Consider the following 24,929-nt stretch of genomic DNA (forward strand, 5'->3'; position numbering starts at 1 on the left):
AGGAGATTAGCCCAGAATACTGAAGTAACCATAAGCCTTAGCTGTATTTTACATCCACATTAGAAATTTTCATGGTCACAAGAATTAGTCCTAAAGAGATAATTACAGCTGGGTATAGAATGATAAACATTTCAGACAAAACAGCTTACTGTGCTGATGAACATATTGTATTGTGATAGACTGAAATACATTTTAATTCTAAAATTACCATTTTAGAGGCTTAATTGTAAAACATTTCTTTCATTCTTGCTTAATGATTACTATATGAGCATCAACAAATGCTCCCATCATAATAATTTCCTGTAACCACACATAAGGTGATAAAGTGAAATAACCTAAAAAGCAAATTGAATAGCCAAAGCAGATTTGTTCCAGTATAATTTTACTTAGCTACCTCTGTACTACAGCTCTTGACTGTGGTGACTATTTAAAGCTGGATTTGCTTGAATTCATGCATTTGGGATCAGTAGTATAACTTCCCTGCAGGCATTCTTACCCCTTCTTCATGTGGCATAAACCTATAGATTACTTGTACGTGTTCCCTTTCCCTAGCACTTTTTATTGTCCCATCTGTCCCTTTCATGCCAGCATGTTTTCTTCAAGGCCAGTCACATGGAAGCTCTGCTCCTGAATATAGTGATTCTTAAATCTCCATGATCTCATTCTGTGTACATAGCACTGTGCATTCATCACACCTCCTCTTGAGAGCCTTCATAAAGGAACACAAAACTCACACCAGTCTTAAAAAAAAAACAACAAAAAGCAACATATATTGAATCTGCTTAAAAGGATAAAAAAAAAAAAATGCAGAGACTAAGTGTGATTAAAATCAGTAACTTTGACTGTTTAGTGCGTCATTTCCCCATTGGTGCAATGAATTAAGAATACCGGGTCCCTTCCAAGTCTGATTCTTCATATATCAAAGTATCTTGAATCTTTCTATGAATTTATTCTTTTGGGCTTCATTGGGTTTATCAAATTCTCATTAAGAAATTGTTTGTTGCATCTTATTGGTGATATATGCAGGAATCTGTCCTCATAATTCCCATTTCAGAGAGCCTGGCATAAAACAGATAATGCTCTCATCTTAATTCAGTACTTCACAATTCTGTGTAGAGCTTGTTCAAGACTGAAAGCATTAAATAAATTGGATCTAAACTGGTTATATTTTTGATACAAAAGATACATACTTTAAAGTTATTGACTGATGTAGTGTTGCTCCCTTTGTGGGAGGAGAAAGGGGTAAGAAATAGTGGCAAGCAACTATCAATTACATATTTCATTCTGATGTCCAAAGGCTGATAATTCATATGTTAGCTGTGGGAAATTAAAAGAATAAATGACTAGGGCTGTCAAAATCTTGTTTAATTACTGTTTGTGTTTTTATATGGTTGTAAAAATCTCAGTAGGAGTAAATTTTATATTCAACAGATTTTAACTATAATTATATATCCAAAATATATATGCAGATTGGATTCTATGAATTGTAACGTTGTTGATATAGGCCACTTAAATAAACACTTAAATGGGAAAAATGTGTATTTTTCCTTTCCCCAACATCAGTATTTTGAAGCACAAAAAGGGAATCTCAATCACCTAGTTTTCAGTGTCTGAAAATTTTTGCCTTGGAGAAGTTTCTTTCAATTTATATGCCTAAATTTATAGAAGCCAAACTTCATGACACCATATGTGAAAGACTAGTAAAAATTTCTATTTCTGTGCTTTACCAGAGAAGTGAAATCTAATGCTTATCAAAGAACATAACTGTTGGATGATTCTCAGAAAATTTTTAACCCCAATATGAAAAATGTACTTTTTTCTTAATTAAAAGCAACCATAGGAACGAGTAAATATTATTAAATCTGAGCCCATATTTTTGCTACAATTTCCTATAAGTTTTTAATTAGTTTGAATTCACCCAAAGACAGTACAAATCCAAAGCTGTTTGATGGTATTTCGGCATCCTTCCTGAGATCTGTAACAACTGCAATTTTCCTCATGATTGAAGCCACTTGTTTGTGAATACAGCTATGCTGCACGCTTGTTCTCTGGTCTCTCATCATATTTGAAATAGTTTAGCTCTCCAGGGCTATGAAATAAAATATCTCAAGCAACAGTGACTGATGAGTCCTGTCATGGACAGAAATAATCTCTAGTATCTGACTTGGAGATTAGAATACTATGAACATATGTAGCTGCAAATTGCAAGTTATTAATTAATCTTGATTCTCTTACTATTGGCACATACAAACTGTCATTATTTCTATTTCTCAAAGCTTAACACAAGCTTACCTTTGAGCACTTGTTCTGATACAACTGTTAAGCACTAGATTTTGTATGTACAAGTGCCAACACTCAATTAAAAGGCTGGCAGGGCTTTTTAATCAGTTCTTAAATCATGTTAAAAGTAAAACATACACAAATGTCACACTAGGACTACTTTTTAATGTGTCATACTACTTCAGACAGCAACCAAGCAGATCATGCACATCATTTAATTATTTACACAGATGTATCAGAATAGATGTTCCTCATCTCCACCGATGCCTTGTCTCAACATAAAAGGCTAAATTAAAATCACTTTGATTGCTTAAGAACAAAAAGCAGCAAAGGAACTTGAAAAATGACAAATACTAAACAATATTCCTTTCAAATAATTCTCTGGCTCCAAAATGGTGGAATACATTTATTTTAAGCTTTCCAAGATATTCCACTTGGCACAACGAAGTAATTAGAGAAATTTTCACACTAAAGGAAACTTTATGGAAACCATCTGTAATGGAGGCTGTAAGAGAGAACTAAACATTCACCTCAGCTATGAACTACAGTTCAGCAGTTGCTGAAACCATTTTGCTTGAGTAGTTTGCTAATCAAATGGTCAAACCAGCACAGCATGGGGACACAGATATTTCGTGTAGTGTTTCTGTTCACACTGTTCATTTTCTGCAGAGTCTCCATTCCCTTCTATTTGAGACTCAGCAAAGGACACAACAAACCTTCTGTCAGCTCTTGAATTTTTTGCTGTTGTCAGAAGTGGTTGATACACCACTGTGCTGGTGTCAATGCTTAAAAGTCTGAAAACTTTGATAGCAAAATTCATAAGGAGAATTAATTGATCCCAAACTTGGTTAGACAATGAAAGTGGAAATTACAGAAATATAGGATTCTTTTTTACTAGGATTTTTTGTTGTTACTACTCTGAAATGGAAAAATAGGAATCATGTACACTGATTCAGCTAGACAGGATTCCAATTTTAAGGTGCCTAGGTGTTTTATTTTTCGCCTTAGCCAATGTGCAGAACGTTTCATTTAAATACCAAATTAAGATAATACCCCCAATAATCCTCCAGCTTTCCAGTTCATGGCATGGATATTTTGGACTATTTGGCTTCTGTAGGTGGTAGTCTTTCAGGACGATTGCAATAAATTAAATGGATGATAACAACTTACAAGAGGATTTCAAATGCTGTATACATGCACTTGCTGAGTTCACTAGGCAGTTTTCTGACATGCACAGATTGACGAACATTACTCCTAAATCTAACGTGGCTTCCTCAAAACATTGGTCAAACTTACCTTGAGAGAGTGAGCAGTTACATCATGTCATGCGAACCTTAGGTATTTGTAACCTTCCAAAGCATATCTTTCTGGCAACTAAACTCTCCATAGCATAGTATTCATATCGCACAACTAGTGATTTAAAATATGCTAACAGCAAATGCACTTTTATGCACCATGTAACAAATAGTTCTGAATTTTATTTTTAAAAGCAACATCAACGGAAGTTTTATAATTCCACACTTGTTACAGCCAGCAAAGCACGTAGACATCTCTCTTTTTTCTCATTATTACATTTCTGGGTTGCAGATACACAGAGAATCAATCTGTCTCCTCCCCATTAATTCCTCCTCAGCAACTTCCTGTCTCAAACTGCTGTGTAAAGCTGCTGTGTGATGTCAGACAGCTTGTTTTCACCTGGCAGAAGATGACCCCAAGGCACTTCCCTTTTGTATATGGACTTTGCATTTACAAAACCTACATAAACCTACTTATCTGGACCTCTAAGAATAAAGTAGGCCATCTCTCAGATGTCAGAAATAAACATAACAGGTAAAATGATGTGCTGGTTTTGTCTAGAATAGCTAGGTTTCTACTCTGTAGGTGGCACAGGGCCATATTTTGAATTTCTGCTGGAAACAGTGTTGATAACTCAGAGATGTTTTCATTATTGCTGAGCAGGGCTTGCACAGAGCCAAAGACTTTTCTGCTTCTCACCCCACCCCACCATCAAGGAGGCACAAGGAGCTGCAATGTGACAGCCAGGATAACTGACCCCAACTGACCAAAGGGATATTCCATGCTCTATGGCATCACGCTCAGCATATAAACTGGGGGGAAGCTGGCCAGCAGCTGCTGCTTGGGAACTGGCTGGATGTAAGTCAGCAAGTGGTGAGCATTTGCATTGTGCATCTCTCATTTTGTGTAGTCTAATTATTTTATCATCATTATTATTAAAATTTTTTCCTCCCTTTTCTGCTCCACTAAACCATCTTTACCTTAACCCATAAGTGTTCTCACTTTTACACTTCCTATTTTGGGAGTGAGTGAGTGCTGGCTGGGGTTAAGCAACAACAGATGTGTTAGTGTCTGTAAAAATTAATATCTTTCAATTAAAACAAAAATAAGGATCTAAGGATCTCTGTAGAAGCAAAAGGTTAGAGTCAACCAACAAGAACAGAAAACTAACTGCATGTAGTGTCAGAGCTGCTGAGAGAAATGCTGCCATCAAAACCCAGCTCACTTGAAATGTCCACTGCTTGCCTTTCAATATGAGCATGTAGAATTTTATTTGTTACAGTTGTCTTTAGTCTAGAACATGTACCTGGGACAGAGATGGGCTGGAATTTGTATTTTAGAAGGGTAGAATGTTTATTTAACTGTATTTATATTAACACTACAACTGATATTTGGTTTACAAATACTGGGAGAAGGCTGAGTGTGATGTTACACAAATGTTTGGGATTTTTTGTTGCTTTCTGATTTAAGTGCTATCCTGGCACCCTTGGGCACTAATACATAAGCAGTAATGTATGATAGCAGTTTATAAAAAGAGAGTCTACACACGTGGGTGATATGGGTTTGATTTTTTTTGTGGACTAGGAGATATGAAAAACATTACTCTCAGTCAGCTACAGTTTAACGCCCTGTTTTCTAGTTTCCCTTTTAAATAGTATCCTTATAGCATCAGCTATTGTGGTGTTAGTTATTGCTCCTACAAAAGAAATTTGAAACTAAAATTAAAAAATAGTATTAATAAGAAAAATCCCCAAACTGTACTGTCTCAATCACTTGACTGGGAAAGCAAGAGTCACTGAAAGTTACTGTCCTTCCTTTAGATTTTACCTAGCTAAATTTTATTTTTAAATTTATTTTAAATGTAATTGCTTGTATAAGCAAAAGTTTGGAAACCTGGCTATCATGTAATATTCCTCTGGGTAGATCTAGAGTGCATTTTTCTCAGCAGGACAAATAAGTCAGCACAGATATGTGTGCTTTTATTTCCCAAGCTAGCAAGACAATCCAAACCAGCCACCCCCAGGTTCCTCACAAAGAAGGTAAAGCAAATTTACTCTGTAAAATAATAACAAAGAACTTTCTTTGATATTATTACCCCAAGCAGCAAAAGGTGAGCAGTCCAGAATTAAAATTTTACTTAATGTTTACCGCATGGTATACCTTTTTAAGGATATAAAAGTAAGAGGGTGGTAGTTAACTCCAGCAGGCAATACCCCCCCCACCCTCCAGCCCTTCTGAAATCCATCCCAGGGCTTAGAGGTCTGTTGTTTGATCTTGCAGGAGAGAGGGAGGTGAAGTGTAATTGAAAGGGGACAGTTCTGCTTACCAAGAAGAACATGTGAGTAAAATACAGACACAAATATGATACTAAATAGTAACCTGTGACAGTAATGAGTACCAAAGATTCCTTTTAAACAAGGTGTTGTGGAAGGTGAAAAGGTGTAGGTACAAAAATGCTGTTAGTGAGGATCTTCTTGTTATTTTTCTAAGTCCATGAGAGACTTTTCTCTCTCACAGAAGAGGTAGCAGGGAATGTAAACAACCAAGCCACCTGCAACCTTGGAAAGTCTTGTTTATGGTATAGTAGAAAATATTTTGATAATGGATGTTTTAGGATTTTGGCCAATCACCCCCAAGGGGTGGCTGGTCCTTTGTCCAATTAGACTATGAAGAAAAAAGCCTATAAAAGAGTTTGTAAAATAATTAAATAAATCAATCTTGCTGCACAATTCCTGCCTGCTGGATCTTCTCCTCCTCCTCCTCCCTATAGCTGCGGGACACGGTGATATACCGTAGGAACCAGGCCTGCGGTAATAAAAAGGAGCAAATATATAACATGCCTGTAACATAGAAAGAGTTATCTTGAATAACTGACGAATACTTTTAGTGCAGCTATGTTTGAGGCTAACAAAAACACTATTTTCATGTCACTGCTTATGTCTGTTCACCAAATTAAATTATATTAGTAAGATGGCAAATGTCTTTGTGCTATTACTCCAGCTAGCATACCTGCTTCCCTACTCTAGTTGTGCCAGAAAAGTTGAAGGGTAGATCAGAACTAGTGAATTGTCGTGGTGGTTTGTTTCAGCTGTTTTACAACCCACACCATGCACAGATCAAAGGGTTTTAAGAAGAATATTGAGTTTGAGTTCATACATTTTATAGATGTTGAAACAGAGGCAATGTGATTCTCCTCACACTGTGAAGCAGTCCACCAGCAAGGCAGAAATTAGATCCCTAACGTTCACTGCATGAGTCCAGCACCCAAGTCCTGGGGTCACAAGAGCTCAAGCTGTGGCATGGCTGACAAGGTAGAAAGTGGCCCTTCAGTGAGGCCTTGAAAATGCCAACAATGAAGGATGGCTTTGCATTCAGCTCCCCAAAGCTACTGCTGTGCATCAGACTGAAACACATGTTCCAGCACACAGATGGGCCACCTGCCAGGGCAAGTGGAACTGGAGAGGGGAGGCACAGGGTTTGTGCAATGGTTCAGCCAAGCACATCCACAGATGGAGATAAAAAAGCAGCAAGGCAACAGCCCTCCAGAAGAACACTTACCCAGGATAATCAGTACAACACTGAGCTGGCCTACTGGTTATCAGAGCAAGTGATAAGCGTGACACAAACGAAGTGAGAACACAGGAAGTGCCCAGGCACTAAGGACCAGAACCCATGAAGTGTCAGATGTTAACACATCAGTGTGCACATTTGCGTATAGTCCAGACACCCTTTCTGCTTCATCTCCAAATGCAAAGAAAATGCTCTTAAAGCAATGTCTCCCAGATTGCCATAGGTCAACATCAAGTATCACATACACAGCAACATTTTTGAGGGCAGTTGCTGAAACCACTTTGATAGTTTGTTGATCCACATGCAGATAATTCAAGCGAATCCATCAAAGTAGACTACTCTAGTCTACTCAAAGTCTACTTTTCTGCCTAGTGGATACCACCACACAGGATTCAAAGGTCACTTATCACCCTCAGAGTAGCTGTTTATTCCTCTGCTATTATTCTCCTGAAAGTGTTTTGGCTAGTTGTTTAACTGCATATTACTAGTCTACGTAGATGCTGATACTGATTTTACTCTGGGCACGACAATAAACACAAACTCTTTTCAACAGTGCCTGTTACACATGTCCATCAAGTGAAATAACATCTTGACATATCCCACAAGTGAAATCTGAGTATTCATTTCATCAAAATGCATTGAATACACAGCACTTACTCCCCTGAAAATTACAGGGAATCCAGTCAGAATGTTTGATGTGTTGCTTATCAGCATCCTGAATTGTAGCATAGTTAACCATGTCTTTACTTTCATGAAGTTTTACATGTTGTACTTCTCTGGCATGAATTCTCACAGGCTATAGAGACATTTCAAAGACACATTTACTATATTAGGTATTCATTTAACTCTACTCTAAAATCAGACTGCAGCACACACTCATTCCATTAAAACATCCAACCCATGCACATGCCAGCAGACACATTCACTTACTTGTCTAAAACCTTTGAGCTTAGTGACTAATTTTCAAACTTGGCAGAGGGGTACTGATCTAAGACATAATCAGCTCATTGATCCAGTTGGAACCACACTACACACACACACACAAATTAAGTTTTCAAATTCATCTCGAGGCCGTATAATTGCTAGATTTGATGGGGTGGTAACTCACAGTAGAAAGTGAGTAAAGAACCAGGACTGCCTCTTTTTGCATGCTCTGCCATTAGAGTGTTTTAGGCATAATATAATGGGAAACTGTGTCTCAGTTAAAGAGTCAATCAAGAGACAGAAATCTGTAGGAAATCTGGCTTCATCAGTTCATTAGCTGCTCACAGAACCCCTTGTTTACACTGAACACATATTGCAGGCATCAGAAGTATTTGCCGCAAATCATCTGTTTCTAAAACCTGAGGATCTGCTGTGACTGCACCGCCCTTCCCTTCCTCCATCATATGGCCATAAATGCAACTCTGCTCTTGTACATTTAGCTCCAAGTGATCCAGAGAGAATGTAACCACAGAACAAGCAAGAGAGCAAACACAAAGCGAAAGGATAGAAGGGATTATAATCACTTGTATCTACTATAAAGGGAATATATTGAGTTCTGAATGCAACTTCTATGAATAGCAAAATTCAAATTAAATTTATTTCATTATGTTTGCACATCTCTAGCCATGGAGAATGAAGGAAACATCTAAGGAAATGGTGGCTATCTGGCTGTACAACTCATTCAGCTGTCTTCTCTCTTGATGAGACTACTACAACTGAATTTTACATTTGAAAGTGGTAGGAAAATTTAGAACCCAAAGAGGAATTTCAGTCCAGCAGCCTACGTCGGTGCTCCCTCTGCTGCTCCGTAAATGCAAGTCCTGTAATTTGTTTCAGAATAACTGATGTGTTAAATACTGAAAACTTTAAATCCAGAAAGGAGGCAAATCTAAACATATAATTTGCTTACAGTCATTAAAATTCTTTTCTATTTATGCTGACAGGACAGCTTGAAATACTCATTTTCTTGAAGACTGCTACTGCACTGTGGCAAAGACAGAGGCCACAGCCGAAATCAATGACCTATTTTGGTAGTCACTGTATGAGCACATCAAAGAGTTAACTAAGGAGTTACCATCTAATTAGAGAGAAGGTGAGAGAAAGTGATTTCATGTATATTTATTTTTACTCTATGTGTAAATAGATGTTGCAGGTTCCTCCAAGTGACTGCACACGTGCTAACCATTGAGAGCTTTGACTTGCTGAGGTCTAAGTCCCATTTTGACCATGGGGACACAAAACTTCCACTGAAATGTGTGAGAAGCTTCATACCTTTATAGGAGTTGGAGTCCAAAAATGTTTGTGGACTCTGTCTCCAAGGTCATATAGCAAGGCAAAGGGAACTAACTCTGGCATGCCTGAGAAGGATCTCAGATTACTACCATCTATGTCTAAGCCAACCTTCTCCTTTATCAGTACTGATAATATTTGTAGCCCACAGTCAACATTTTTCATTTCCGTGGAGTTAAATAAGGCAAAGTCCGAGTTCTGCTGCATGATGCTCAGAACTACCCATCAACTAATTCATTAAAATTGTAATCTCAGAACCTTTCAGATAGCAGCATCAGTATTTCAGGTATTCACATATGCAAAATTTTTATATTCAGTATTCAATATACTTTTACTAAGAGTGTAGTAGGCTACATATCAGTACATACTCTGTATTGTTTAGAGGATGCATTTCACTGGAATCATGAGTGCCTCTTCTGCTGATGTGATGACAAAGGGATTTTAAATCCATAGCTATGCACAGCAGCAACTGTGATCTCTTAAGTCACCTCATTTTGAATCACTGGAGCTTGTAGGTCGGCAACATGATTTGAATGATGAAACCAGAGACAGTTCAAGCTCATATATTCCTGAGCTTGTCAGCTCATCTCATCATATATACAACTTCATGAGTATGAAGATTTTTGTCACAATTACTATCCTGATAGTTTTTACGATTAATATCTTTTGTTCTTTGCACAACTTTGTAGATCTGGTATCAGGTTTCCCAAGAGGACTTAAATCAGTCTCTTCTCAGTGTCCCGTAAGCTGTGGCTTGCATTGCTGACCACTCTTTCAGAGCAAGGAAGGAGGGAGATTTTCTTGGCCCTCCCTGCCTGAAGAACTCGTCCTTCAGTCACTTCCCTCATGCAGAAGCTCACCGTATTACATTATGTATCTATGGTCACATCAAAGGTTAAGTATGCTGAAGTACAGGCTTTATTTTGCAAGTTGTGGCTGGCTGCAGTCCCAGATTCAAGCCCCCAAAAGAGGCACCTCTGATGCCTTCACACAGAAGAAGTGGTTTCCTTAGCAACTGTGACCAGTGAAAGAAAATGTGCCTGACAGGAAAGCGTATGTTGGGCTTCTGAGAAAGAAGTCTCCCACAGATGAAATATTCTCCTGCTGAGGTCTAGGGAGTGCTGGAGGGATATACATTTATAAATCACTCTGTGCGCATGATTCTCCCTCTTTCTCTCTTTCTCTGGATGTGGATAACCATATTGAGGCAGTGCTGCGCAATCCTTGGCCTGCCTTTTGCATTGTCAGTGTCCCTGGAGCTCTGGGATTGGTGTTTTCTGAACCCTAACACTAAGCGTAACCATAACCCTAACCCCAAGCCTAAGCCTTGGCGCAGCCTAAGAAGTAGCACTGGGCTAAGGTGAGTTCCAATCAGGAAAACACGAAGGCTGCAAGATTGGGGCAGTGCCATCCTCCCCTTGGTATGCCTTTCGCATTGTCAGTGTCCCTGGAGCTGTGGGCTTTGTCACTGTCTGTACCCTAACCATAGGCAGAGACCTAACCCTAACCCTAACCCTAACCATAGATTCATCCTAAGAAACAGCATTGGGCTGAGGAGAGTTCCAATCAGGCAAATATAAAGGCTTAAAGATTGGGGCAGTGCCGCGCACCCCTTAGCATGCCTTTCCCATATTCAGTGTCCCTGGAGCTCTGGGCTTTGTGGTTTCCTGAACCCTAACCCTAGGCGTAACCCTAACCCTAACCCGAGGTGCAGCCTAAGAAACAGCATTGGGCTGAGGTGAGTTCCACTCAGGAAAACACGAAGGCTGCAAGGTTGGGGCAAACATGCGCTCCCCTTGGCATGCTTTTTGCATTGTCAGTGTCCAAGGAGCTCTGGGCTTTGTGGTTTTGGGAACCCCAACCCTAGGCGTAACACTAACCCTAACCCTAACCCGAGGCGCAGCCTAAGGAACAGCATTGGGCTGAGGCAAGTTCCAATCAGAAAAACACGAAGACTGCAAGGTTGGGCGATAGCCACGCTCTGCTTGGCATGCTTTTCGCATTGTCAGTGTCCAAGGAGATCTAGGATTTGTGGTTTTCTGAGCCCTAACCCTAGTCGTAACCCTAACCCTAAGCCTATCCCTAATCCTAGGCACAGCCTTAGAAACAGCATTGGGCTGGGGAGAGTCCCACTCTGGAAAACACAAAGGCTGCAAGATTGGGGCAGTGCCGCACTCCACTTGGCATGCCTTTATCATTGTCAGTGTCCCTGGAGCTCTGGGCTTTGTGGTTTTCTGAACCCTAAACCTAGGCGTCACCCTAGCCCTAACCCTAACCCGAGGCGCAGCCTAAGAAACAGCATTGGGCTGAGGAGAGTTCCAATCAGGCAAATATGAAGGCTGCAAGATTGGGGCAGTGCCACGCTCACCTTAGCATGCCTTTCCCATATTCAGTGTCCCTGGATCTCTGGGCTTTGTGGTTGTCTGTACCCTAACCCTAGGCGTAACCCTAACCCTAGCCCTAACCCTAGGTGCAGCCTAAGGAGTAGCATTGGGCTGAGGTGAGTTCCAATCAGGAAAGCTTATAAGCTCAACACCCTTTCAATGTATGTATCTTCTGCATGTTTCAATTACAAACATGGGTCCTTGGGAAGGAGCAGAAACAAAGGAGCCTCATTTATTGTCAGCTAGTTGTTTCTTTCCTGGAGCCACTTGACAATTAAATGGTATCCTCTTGTATTAAGAAATTTGCAGCACTGCTTCCTCTTAAGCAAATGCAATCAATCTCTCCGCAGCTCTTTCGGTAAAAGAAGTCAGTGTTTTCTGCAAACTGCTTTTGTCTTTGCATTTTGTGCATAAATTTCTGGTTAATAGAAAAGGTTAAGTACCTTTCCACTCGAATTTAATTAAATCACTCTGCCTAACTCTTACAGCATATCAATATTAAATTACGGTCTGTGTCCGTTGTTTTGTCTCTTGGCATTTATACTGAACAATAGCATCCAAACACCACTCTGATTCAAAAAACCCTCACCAAAGTGATATTTAAGTACATCTGACAAATAGACACAAAAGATTACAGAAATGTAGAGAAAGCCCTGTCAAAGACAGTCCTTATGTTTATTTCTCATCCAAGGTATAAGCCCATTCATACATTCTATAGACAAGACTTCTGTCCCGAAGGACAAACTTTAGGGAACAAGTGGGACCATTTACCATCACGATGAACAGGTCACCATCTGATTTTGGTATTGTAATTTGAAAGACTAGGAGAGAGGTGTTTTCTAGTTTGCTAGAAACCATATTCCTGACTATATCTAAGACATCAAACTGTAGTCTGTAAGATAAAGTACAGATATATTATACAGTACAGAGAATTTTTACACCTTTTCTTGATAATCAGATGAAAAAGATGAATTTGATGTAACTCCAAGTACTGGCTTTGGCAAACCAAGACCACTTTCCCAGAATGCATTTATGTTTCTTTGAAAAGCATTTTAAAGTGTCTATAGTCACTTACATAGGCAATGAAATACTGGGCTTTTTCCACTTAAAAATTTGGATGGTGCAAAGTCAAATTATGCTGTTGATATACCAGTGCAGCAAGATTAAACCATAAAAGTGAATGACTAGAAATACATCCGTGTCCCGTAATTATGCACTACTGCAGGACTGAAAGAGATGTGTCAGAATAGTATATGAGACAAGACTCAAACTGATGAATACTGCATGGAAAAAAGGTACATAAAAAGCGATGTAAATGAAATGAGATTGTGATAATGATTTTGTAAATCAAGGCAATAAATAGTAACCATGGATCTATCCTTCTGGAGTAGTAGATGATATTTGGTCTAGAATCTGTGCTCAAATGGAGATAAGGGTAGAACCGACAATGTAAATAGAAGCAAGAACTGCATGAGGTTAAGAAACTGATATTGCAAAAATAGAGAAGTCAAGTAGCATCACTGTGGTAATATAACAAAAAAATCCCAAATGATGAAGCTATTTTAAGTTTCTAAAAAAATAAATCAATTAAGCAGTATGTTTTAAAAGAACCAGACATCAAAAAATGAGCATGAATCCAGCAATCATGAACTAAACTCTCTTTGCCTTAAATAAATAATGAAAAAGATTAACTGTACATATAATTCAATTTACTTCATTGAGAAAAACACTGAGAAATTAAAGAAACTGGAAATTTCAAGGATTTATGCTTCGGGTTTCAAAAAGAAAGTACAAACGTTTTAGGAAGCTGCTTAAAAATAGGAAAAACTATTCAAGGAGAAGCTGAATACAGGATGAATAAGTACCATGCAAAAAGCAGGCAAAAATACAGAGACATTAAAAATAATAATAATTTTTTCTGGAGATCAAAAAAGATAGGAGAAAAGTATGATTCGTTAGAAGTAAGGCTGAGCTAAACCATGCTAAGAACATTAAAAGAAATTACAAAATGTCCATAATTTACATGATTTAGGAAGGTGGAAGGGAAGACAGACCATTATGTAGTGACAATGAACATAAAGACAATATATGAATTGAGGGAACATTTTACCTCAGCTTTTAAACAAGTGCAATTCTGAACCTGGGGCACAAATAAAATGGTTTGTGGGAATGTATGTCTCAGCATGGAAATTATCAAAGCTGATGCTGAAACAAAGCTCAAGTTTTGTGTGCTAAGATTGAGACAGATGGATATGAAAAAAGCATTTCTAGAATTCTTGACAGAACTGGTACATATTCCCGGAAATTTTGGAGAATCAGAATTTTAACAACCCATTTAATGGGGAAAGGGAAGCAGTACTATAGGATACAGGTTAAGCAAAGCTTCCTACGTGTTTGTAAGACCCATGCAAATTATTATACAGAATAAACCTACAACCTCAAGGCAACTAAAATAGATTCCCTACCATGTAAGGTTTAAAGACATTTTTTGAAGAAAACTGGTATTTTTTGGCATATGATGAAGCAGGCTAGTCTAATAAAATAACAAATCTTTAGATAAAATGAAGGATTTCATTTGAACATCATTAAGGTTTTTAACACTTCAGGGGAGAGAATCATCTCGTAACCCTGGATTATGAGGCAAATAAGATTTATAAGGTAGACAGAGACCTGGGTGAAGGGAGAAGCCACAGCAGCTGCTTCTGAAGGAAGTTTATTAGAACTAAGTTTACCAACAAAGATACTAAGTTTTACCAGGAATAAGGTGCTTCATGGTCAATGAAGGCAGCAAAGGTGGTAGAATATCTCTCTGAATGGCTTCAGCACACAGTTCAGTCCTGTTCACAGAGATCTTCACGTTTTTACAGTGCCGCAACCCAAAATTCATTAACAATTTTACTCTTCACGTAGATTTTAAAGTAAGAACTTTCTACTGTAATTAATAGATGACAAAATGAGAAGAGCTTACCTTGGGAAGAGTGACAGAGGAAATAGGACGCACTTAATTATACTGAATGCCATGTCACACAGTGGCTATAGGAATTTGCCAGATGGAGGTCAGCAGATAATAACATCTCAAGAACGTAAATTCAAGGCTGTCTGTAATGTGGACAATAGAGAAGAAAATGTGACCTCAGCACCTTAGCACCTATTGCACAAGGTATTTCCCAGTAGATTTAGACAAATATTTATGTAAGTATGCTCAACATTACTAAGACCCAGTTGTGTTTTGTGTGTTTCTGATTGCTCATGTACCTGAATATGTATTTAGGTTATTCAAGAAAAGGGTACCTTTACAAGAGTGGATTAACTATTTTACAGGCCAGGCCTAAAGGGTGAGAGGGCTCGGATTTGTCTCTGTAGAGGCGCCAAGTGATTATGCACAAGGAAGAGAGAAGTTAAAAAACTATGTTGACACAAAAGAAATGATTGCAAACTGACTTGGAATTAGATGGTTTCTAGATAACAGAGCAACAAAGCTGTACAACAGTTTCCCCATAGGACTGGAGTAGGAGGAAGGTGCAAGAAATTTAACAAATACCTTTTCAAAGTAGTGTTTAATCACGTTATAGAATGATATCAGAGCAAATACCAGGACCCCAAGGTAAGGACTCTGCCCCTATCTCTTTACACTTCTGTACTGCTAAACTGTAAATGCCTCTGATAAAAAACAGACATTTTACATAAGACAGAACTGCATGAAACTGCTACATAAAAAAATGGTGCATGAAGAAAAGGACTTCTGATACTTGAGGCATCTTTTACTTCCTTGGGGCACACAGTACTGTGGTGGGTTCATGCTGACTGCATGCCAGGTACCCACCAACACTGCTCCATCACACCCTTGCTCAGCTGGGCTGGGGACAGAATATATAACAAAAGAGCTCTTGAGTCGAGATAAGGACAGGGAGGGATCACTCAGCAGTTACAATCAGGGACAAAACTGTCTTGACACCAGGAAATTAGTTTAATTTATTACCCATCAAATCAGAGTAGGATAATGAGAAATAAACACAAATCTCAAAAGCACTTTCCCTTCACCCCTTCCTCCTTTCTGGTCTCAATGTCGCTCCTGATTTCTCTATCTCCTACCCACAGCAACACAGGGAGACAGGAAATAGGGACTGCAGTGAGTTCATCACACATTGTCTCTGCTGCTCCTTTCTCCTCAAGAGGAGGACTCTTCACACTTTTTCTCTGCTTCAGCATCAGGTGTCTCCCACAGGAAACAGTCCTCCATTAACTTCTCCAACGTAGGTTCTTCCCATGGGCTGCAGTTCTTCATGAAGTGCTCCAGCACAGAGTCCATTCCACAGGGTGCAGTCCTTCAGGAGGAACAGGCTGTTCCAGTGCGGTCCCCGACAGGGTCACGAGTCCTGTCAGCAAACCTGTTCCAGCATGGGCTCTTCTCTACACAGGTCCTTCCAGGAGCCTGCTCCTGCATGAGCTTCCCATGGGGTCACCACCTCCTTTTGGTGTATCCACCTGCTCCACAGGTTGTAGGTATACTGCTTTATTTTCATCTACCCAGTCATTCAATCACAGAAGGCTTTCAGACTGGTCAGCCATGATTTTCCCCTTGATTAATCCGTGGTGGCAACTCCTGGTAATCTTTTCCTCCACGTGCTTAGAGATGACATCCAGGATGAACCATTCCATCACCTTTTCAGGGACTGAGGTGAGGCTGATTGCCCTGGGTCCTACTTATTCCCCTTTCTGAAGGCTGAAGTGACTTCAGCTTTCCTTCAGTCCTCAGGCAAGTGTCCTCTTCTCCATGATCTTTGAAAGGTGGAGAGTGTCTTAGCAATAATATCTCCCAGGTCTCCTCAGCACTTGCTGTGGGTGTCAAGTTTGCCTAAATTATCTCTAACCCATGTTCTCCTAACACAGAAAAATCCTGTAATTTGTAGAATATGTGCAACATTGGAGGTATGTGTGCCAACAGGCACTGTGACATACAAGGCCATCAAAAATAATGTCTTCCAGATATTTGAAAGTGTGTACGAATCAGTGTAGGAGAACAACATTATGATATTCATGCTGAATAACATTTTGAAGTGAAATGTCATCAACCCTTGAGGGTGGCCTTAATCTTTCAATTAGAGTGCATAACAATTGGATCTTCTAGGATCTTCTAGACTTCTCAGGTGCCAAGGAAACCTATGTTACAAGGCAGTTATACAGAAAGTCTCTTCTTTCTGATGGAACCAACCAGTTAAACTATTAAAACCATCAATGAGATGCAATTTTAATCAAAAAAATGCAAGGATTTTATAATGAAAGTAAAAACATTAAATTTCTTGCTCTTATTGTAGAATATCAAGATATATAAGATCCTAATCCTTCACATAGAACAGTGGCATTTTAAAATTAATTTTCAGCTTTATTTTCCATCACCTGTTGACACTAATGTTATTTAGTCGCCTGAATGAAGATACTTCTTCCATATACAAATGAACTTTTTAAAAATAGAATGAGCAAGCTGATTCAAGATGATAAAAAATGCCAAAAGACAGACCATTTTCAATTTCTGTGTTCAAGGTTCGAGTCACTCAAACTTTCAGGGCTAGAGCCAAAGATGAAGAAATTTACAAAAGCTAACGCTGTGATAAATTCAAGAAAAAATATGCAGATTGCAGACTATCACTGACAATAAAATTATTTTCTTCTTAGTGCTTCAAAAAAAAAGATCTTAAACTGAAAGAATTAAAAGGAGAAGTAAGCATTTTAAGTAAACATTTATGTGTGGAAAACTGAGAGATGACTATTATAGTTTGAATCCACTAACATTTTATTTACTTTGACTTGCATTGGAAATCAAAGGTCTTCCAAAACAGTGAAATGACCTGTCCCTCTGCAGCCTAGCATGGAAAGGCATCAAGTTCTGTAACTAACTTTTAACAAGATTTGAATTTCATATGATCAGTACCACTTGTATTACTGCAAATTAAATAAAAATATTAGCTTGCTTCTCAAGGAATCATGAGGAGGTACATATCATGTATCCTACAGGATATTGACTCCTGAAATTTTATTCCTCCTCACCAAGTCAAATGTAGTGAGGTTTGTCAGGTCTTCTACTTTGAGCTGGATGTTGCCTGTGATACTAGCTCATCTGCAAACAGAGGGTGGAATTTGAAAGGCTAAGGATACTCTTGAAAGGCTGAGCAAATTGGGATTGTTCAGCCTGGAAAAGAGAACACTTCAGACTTTACCTAAGTGTGGTCTTCCAGTACCTGGAGGGAGCCTACAAAAAAGATGGAAAGAAACTTTTACAAGGGCATGTACAAGTCATGTCCTTACAGGACAAGAGGGAATGGTTTAGATTAGATATTAGGAAGAAATTCTTTACTATGAGAGTCGTGAGGCACGGGAACAGGTTGTCCAGAGAAGTTATGCCTGTCCCATCCCTGGATTTGTTCAAGGCCAGGTTGGATAGGTCTCTGAGCAACCTGGTCTAGCGGAAGGTGTCCCTGCCCCTGGCAGGGGGGTTGGGATTAGGTGATGTTTAAGGTCTCTTCCAAGCCATTCTATAATTCTATGGGTTTTGCTATTTAATAGGATGCAAAAAACAAGCCTTTAGCCCCAAAATCCAACTTCTTGTATTTCTTTGAGAGCCTCTTTTTTTGTTTTTGTGAACAGCTATATGTACAAGCCTTCCCTTCAGATATAAGCGTCTAAATCCATCTATAAGCAAATCTATAAATCTAAGCACCCTTGGAAAACCTTCACTGCAGTCCTATCGACACACAGACTTTTGAATGTCCAAACAACACTTCCCTTGATCCCCTCAGCATAACATTACAGAGGTGATTATCTACAATTAATGGACTGGCCATAAGATAAAGACATAAACAGGAACATCATAGAGTATAACTGCACATTTCCTGTGCCAATGCAAACACAAATTTATACTTTAGAACACAAGTCCTGATGGGAAAGGTTAGGACTTATATGACTTACAGCTCAAAGATCCATCCCTGCTTCTCATTTGCATATATAATTACCTTAATCAGTTATCCACCCTTGAGTATAATCATGTTTGTTTTGCTTATCATGTTTCTGGATTTGTCGCTGAAGAAATAATGAGATCAAGAAGCCCTTCTTCAAAGATGAAATCATGCCTTGTTTCATCATAAAATGCATACCATATCTGTGGCATATTCAATCAATACGAATTATCTAAAGGCAGGAAGCAGGAACAAACGAAAAATTTTGTTCCGAAAAATGATCATAAAACATCATTTGGGCTGTAGCCAGTCTGACATAAGGACTCCTCCCTACATTTGTGGGTTTTTTGCCATAAAGAGTTTCTGTTGTTCTTCCTAATCAGGGATGACCTTCAAAGGGACAGATGCTGGTATATCCTGTCATGATACCTTTGCATCAACTACACACATCATAGCTAATTTAAGATTCATACAGCATTTGTAAAAGCCTTTAATTTGGTCCTTATCATCCCCTTCATACAGTACCATTATTTTTGACTTTACTTGCTGCACCACTCTTCCACATTTAGAAACTGTGTTCTTGTCTGAATAAATAAGTCTGCTAAGAGCATCTATTAAGTACTGGTATCCCCAGGGTCTGAAGCACTTTTTTTTTTCCCTTCCATTTTTTGCCGGGTGAATCTGAGCTACAAAGCATATAGCGGAGAGGAGAAGGGTTGCCTTAGTAACGAGGCAGACCCAATCAGCTGCACAGGCTCCCTTGAGACAATCTAATTTGTGCAGCAGAAAGGGGCTAGGACAGGTGGCTAAATTAATGTGCCAGACAGCTTAAAATATTACACACACACACGCACACGAATGCATACACAAAATCTCCCTGTGTACTTATACATGAATGCAATTATCCTCCGCGTTTTGCAAAATAAACAGCATCTGGGTAGCTCAGCCCTGAAAAACCCCCGAAGTAGTGGAGATGCCGCAACGGTGGAGGAGGCGAGGCGAGGGTGGGAGGGAGCAGCGCTCCTTCCCTGCAGTCCTGCCGGATCTGCAGCCGCTCTGGGGAGGAGGAAAGGGCTCCTCCCAGCAAGCACAGGCTGGAACAGGGGTGTGAATATGTGGCCTCCCCTCTTTACTGGGGCTTATGACCTCCCTCTTGGTGATAGCGTGATCTGCTGTGCTGCTCTCCTGATTCCACAGGGTGATGGAGCTCTCTTTCTGACACTTTCTGTACCATTTCACAAGGCTTTCTGTCTCCATGCCCTCGACTCTAATTTAAAGTGAACTTCCACCTTTTCCCCACAGTTTTTAAATACAACAGATTTGAAAACATTTCATATTCTCCTCAGTCCCTGCTGTGTGAGGATTCAGCCACAGCGCAAGAATTTGCATCAGTTTGGATGCACATCACACACCAGTTTCTAGCTCTTACAAACACAATCTCAAATAATTTCTTTTTGCAGCATCTCTGGATTGAATTTAGCCAAGCACAGAGAAACAGGAATTCTGAGCCCACTCTTTGACATCTGCACTACACGTGAAATTGTCATATGCACAGGAGAGTCCGGCAGTAGACAGGTCTTCAGAAATACTGCATTATTACAGTGAAGAATCACTCCTAACTTCTTTGTAATGGGGAAAATATATTCCCATATAGCTAATTATGAGACACCTGAAAAAATTACTGGGAGAGATACAGTCGATACAGGTATTGTGTTGTTTCTCTACTATAGCACCTCAGACAGAAATGCTGTGGGAAGTGCCCCCTCATGCCAGGCAAGCAGATATCCCTATATGACATTGTAAGCTCAACACAGTCAGGAGTTCTCTCCTCCTTTTTGCCTGCATCTTAAGCAGATGAAATTTATTGCTCGCACATATCAGAGCATTTTAACCCCAGGCTATATGACTCCTTTACACAGTGAGGCACTTCCCATCCACCTACATCAGGCTAAAAGAGAAGAGCTCTGAAAACTAAGATCAAACCGTCTATAAGGAAAACTGAGGCATGAGATAAAGTTATATGTTCAAGCCCCATGGGGAAAAAAAATCAGAGTGAAAATACTGATATACAAATCATAACAGATAAAGCCATAAAAGGCTTGAAACTGACATGAGATTTGTTTTTCTTTTTCTGAGAATGTTTGTTGTCTATAGGATGTGCCTTACAAGATTATTGATAAACAATTTTTCCCCCAATGGTTTGCAACAACTATAAGAATAGCTGTTTATGCTGCACTGACAAGCTATCTCAGTGAGGTGTGGAGAGTTACATAAGATTTAGCTAGAAATCAGAAACCAGGCTGTGTGACAGTCATGTAATGAAAAGGAAATCCCAAGTAAAACCAAGAACAATTTTTGCTTGTTTTTTTCCAGTGTTTACCAAAGTAAACATATTGGATAGATCTGGGTCTAAAGGATACATCTAGAAACATATAGGAAACTCTTCCTGGAGCAAGGGTCTCCTGAGGCTCAGATTAATGCCCTTGTTTCTGCCCCTTACATGTTGCTGATTCACACACTTTGTACTTTTCATCCTTTTTCACTATTAACAAGAAAGAGAAATGGAGACCTTTCCTGGCAGAATATTAGTTAACTTGCTCAGAAAAACACACCATGGGTTGATAGGAAGTGGAAGTTCTTCCAAAGTATAGATTGTAGGAGTTACTCTCACCACAGTTTTTGGAAACAGTGTTAATGAGGTGTTCAATTATATCTGAAAGACTGGCTAGTTAAGTATTTTTCTAGCAATGTTGGGCAAAATCTGAGATCTTGATGACACAAAAAGTGTTTTCCAAGGATCTTGAGGTAGATACCTGATTAGGCAAAGTGTTTTTGAAATAAATGCCAGGTGCACATCACAATGTAACACCAGGCATGTAAGAAAGAAACCAGTACAAGTTGAAGTCAATAAAAAGATGTGGTAGGTAATGACAATTGTGGAATATTTATAAATTATACATTTACAAGGAAAACTTTACTATCATTTAATTTAAAGTATGTACAATTAAAAGATACATATCCACACCCCTTCAAAACCTGTGACTACAGCACCAACCCTCACCACCAAACTCAATGTGATCAGCCTACACTTAAAGACATTAAAAAAAAAGCAAGAAGGTCTTTCCTAACCTTTTAAATGTCTTGGCCTGACCTAGAATATTTTGTCCACAGACTTATTGGACAATCTGGGGTTTATTTAGTAGTGTCCCATTCCTCACTAACCTTTAGAGTGCCAACATATGTGAAAGGCATTATGAGGCAGTCCTGCTGTATCTCCAGATGAATATCTATCAGTTAACAACAGACGGTGCATCAAACCTTCTTCATACAAAGAGCAGAAATGCCACTGTTTAAATTCTAAAGATTTCTCAGTCAAGGATGAACACCCAAGTAAACAGAGCCTCAGGAAAGATTTGTGTCACCTGACCTAGACCTTTACATCTGAGTTTACCAACTCTCCTTCTATTGTAGTCAGTGACAGAAAAGAAGAACTTATTAGGCATAACTCATTTAATTAAAAGGTAGATTGCTGAAGTTCAGACGAAAGATTAATAGGTTCTAGAAATGCTCTTTTTTTCTCCATTGACTGAAAAAAAGTATAAGTAACTTCCTAAGATGGATACAACTACCGTGTAAATACTTCATATTTGTTGAGACCAAATTCCATCTCCCATGTCCCTGTTTGATCTCTCAGGGAAGAGCATATTTGAACCTACTCTAACCAAACATTTGCTAGCTGGCACTAGATTAACATAAGTTTCAGAGGTGCTTCCCTCCCCCATCCTACATCTGGCATCTGAGAATTTGACCAAGCATAATTTAAATGTATGCTGTGCAAGAGGGGAGGGAAGTAGAAAACATTTCCGAATAAAAACTGAACAAATCAGTTTTGTGATGGATGTCTCTGCATTAATCATCTTCTCTAAAGCTGTTCAGAGATCAGAATCCAAACACAGTCAAGACAACCTCAGCTGACTGAATTTATGCACTGATGGGGAAAAATAAGAACTACTCAATCGGAAAATAGAAGTCTGGAGTATTACATGAGAGGTACCTTTCTACCATTGTGAAGAAAATTGTCACCATAAACAAATACATTATGGTCATTTCTGTCTCTTCTCACAGCACTGATTTAGAGCCCCCAGCTGAGAAGGCAGCTGTGAAGAACAAGTAACTGGTGAGCACGGCAGGAGCCCTCTACTCTAACACTGCTCAAAGAAATGAATGCTTTCTTTCTATTGTCCTTATCACTGCCAATCATGTGTGTTTTCCTTGGTAGGTGCACAAAGACTGTGTTCATCTGGCCTTGCAGAAGTGAAAGCCAAGGTCTCCTGTTTGTTTATACATTTGTAGCTAATATTCAGGATGAGACAGTAGCTAGATTTTAGCCACCAAATCTTCTGAAGAGGCTTTATGAAGACTTGTGCTAGCAAGGGTGGACAATGGAACCAAACCCCATTGCTTATTGCATTCCTGTTGGTACCAGTCACTGTACTGAGGATGCAAAATATTTTCCATGCTACATCCATGTTTCTGAATGGCCAGTTTATGAGAACATGATTATAAAGAAAATGCAATTTTCAGTACACAAGGTAGTCTTTGACTTAAGTAAAGTAAGTTGTGTACTTAAAATTCTAGCATAAAGATTCTTCAAGGACATATGATTAGTTAGCAGATAAATACAAAATGGAACTGCATTGTTTAAACCAGGTTCTTACCTAATCTGATGAAATCAGTCCTTGTGAGAAGCACTCAAATGGCATTAGAAATCAGAATGATATGATGAAATGAAATTTGCGCTACTGATGGTTTCAAGGTAGGTAGAACAAGTATAATATCAGAGGACTAGTGCTGATATGTAAATAATTCTCCCTGAGATTACATGATTTATTAAGCTTGGAAAATAAACATAAGTTGACAGACGTAATTAAACTGTCCTCTTAAAATAATAACAGACTGGAACTAGCATATTTTCCTTTATCCAGGTAAACTGACCAAAATCTGCAAAACATGCAGGAAAAGACTAAAGTCCCAATAATTCTGTCCCATACCGCGGTAAGTGGAGAAAAAAAAATGAGATGGCAAATGGGTAAAAAACCTGAAAGAGTAAGAAATGGGGAGGATCATAAGTACAAACTATCATTGCCTTATTAAATCCCACTTTAATAATTCTGAAGTTTACTCAAGGGAAAAACAACCCTAACCTAAGGGGTTGTCCCTGTTTAGATATCCACAACAAGCCAATCCAACTCATTTTAGCTCCTCCCCTGACATATTCAAATAAGATCATTCTTGATTCAAGCCAGAATTTTGCTGCAGCTAACCTCTTTTTACTTCCTTTTTTTCTCTAAAAGGTGATTTTTTTGGTCAGTTATCACCAAAGTTTGGTCCATGAGTTTGGACTCTGTACCTGAAATTCAGCTATGTCAGATCTCACTGTGCATCCCGTACTGAGAACTCAGATAAACTACTCACTCAATATTGTCAATACTAACTGCAGTGGCAGCCCAGTAATCTTAGTGAAAAACTACATATTATTGTGGGAGTAGACATCTCCCAATAGGGAGATAAATGTCAGCCACAGGACAGGAGGTGTAATTCAGCAATATTTCCCCCTTTTCATCTCAAAAGCTGAAGTTAGATCCCTTCTAATCCCCTCACTTCATACTGATATAGTAAGAGATGGGAATAAAAAACAATTCAGCTTCTGCACTCTGAAAACATTGCCACTTCTTTCTGGCAAATGGGCACTGAGTCAGATTGTTGTTTCCTTCCTGCTTAAGGTTTCTCTTCTGCAGGTAGAAAACACCCCCATTTCCTATAAATGATGTCCCAATTACAACAATCATCCCCTTTTTTTAAAGTTTTATTTCACCCACACCTTAGCCAAACACAGTTTCTACTCTGATGTTTACTAAATAGAAATGAAGTGTAGACAGTTGTTATTTTTGCTTGCTGTGTGGGACAGATTGACTTTATGCCTTTTGAAAGGTGCTAGAAGCATTTGTTCAAGAGGACATTATAATCCTGTTTGCCATCAAATGCTCAAATACAAAATACTACACTCAAATATCAGAATATAGAGACGATATAAGGATGGAAAAATTAGTGGAGCAGGCAGGATACAAAACAGAAGTTCCTGAGAACTGAAAATCTGTGTTCACACAATGCATAC

The sequence above is a fragment of the Corvus brachyrhynchos genome, unplaced genomic scaffold (assembly GCF_000691975.1).
Source record: "Corvus brachyrhynchos isolate BGI_N302 unplaced genomic scaffold, ASM69197v1 scaffold23, whole genome shotgun sequence".
Taxonomy (NCBI): domain Eukaryota; kingdom Metazoa; phylum Chordata; class Aves; order Passeriformes; family Corvidae; genus Corvus; species Corvus brachyrhynchos.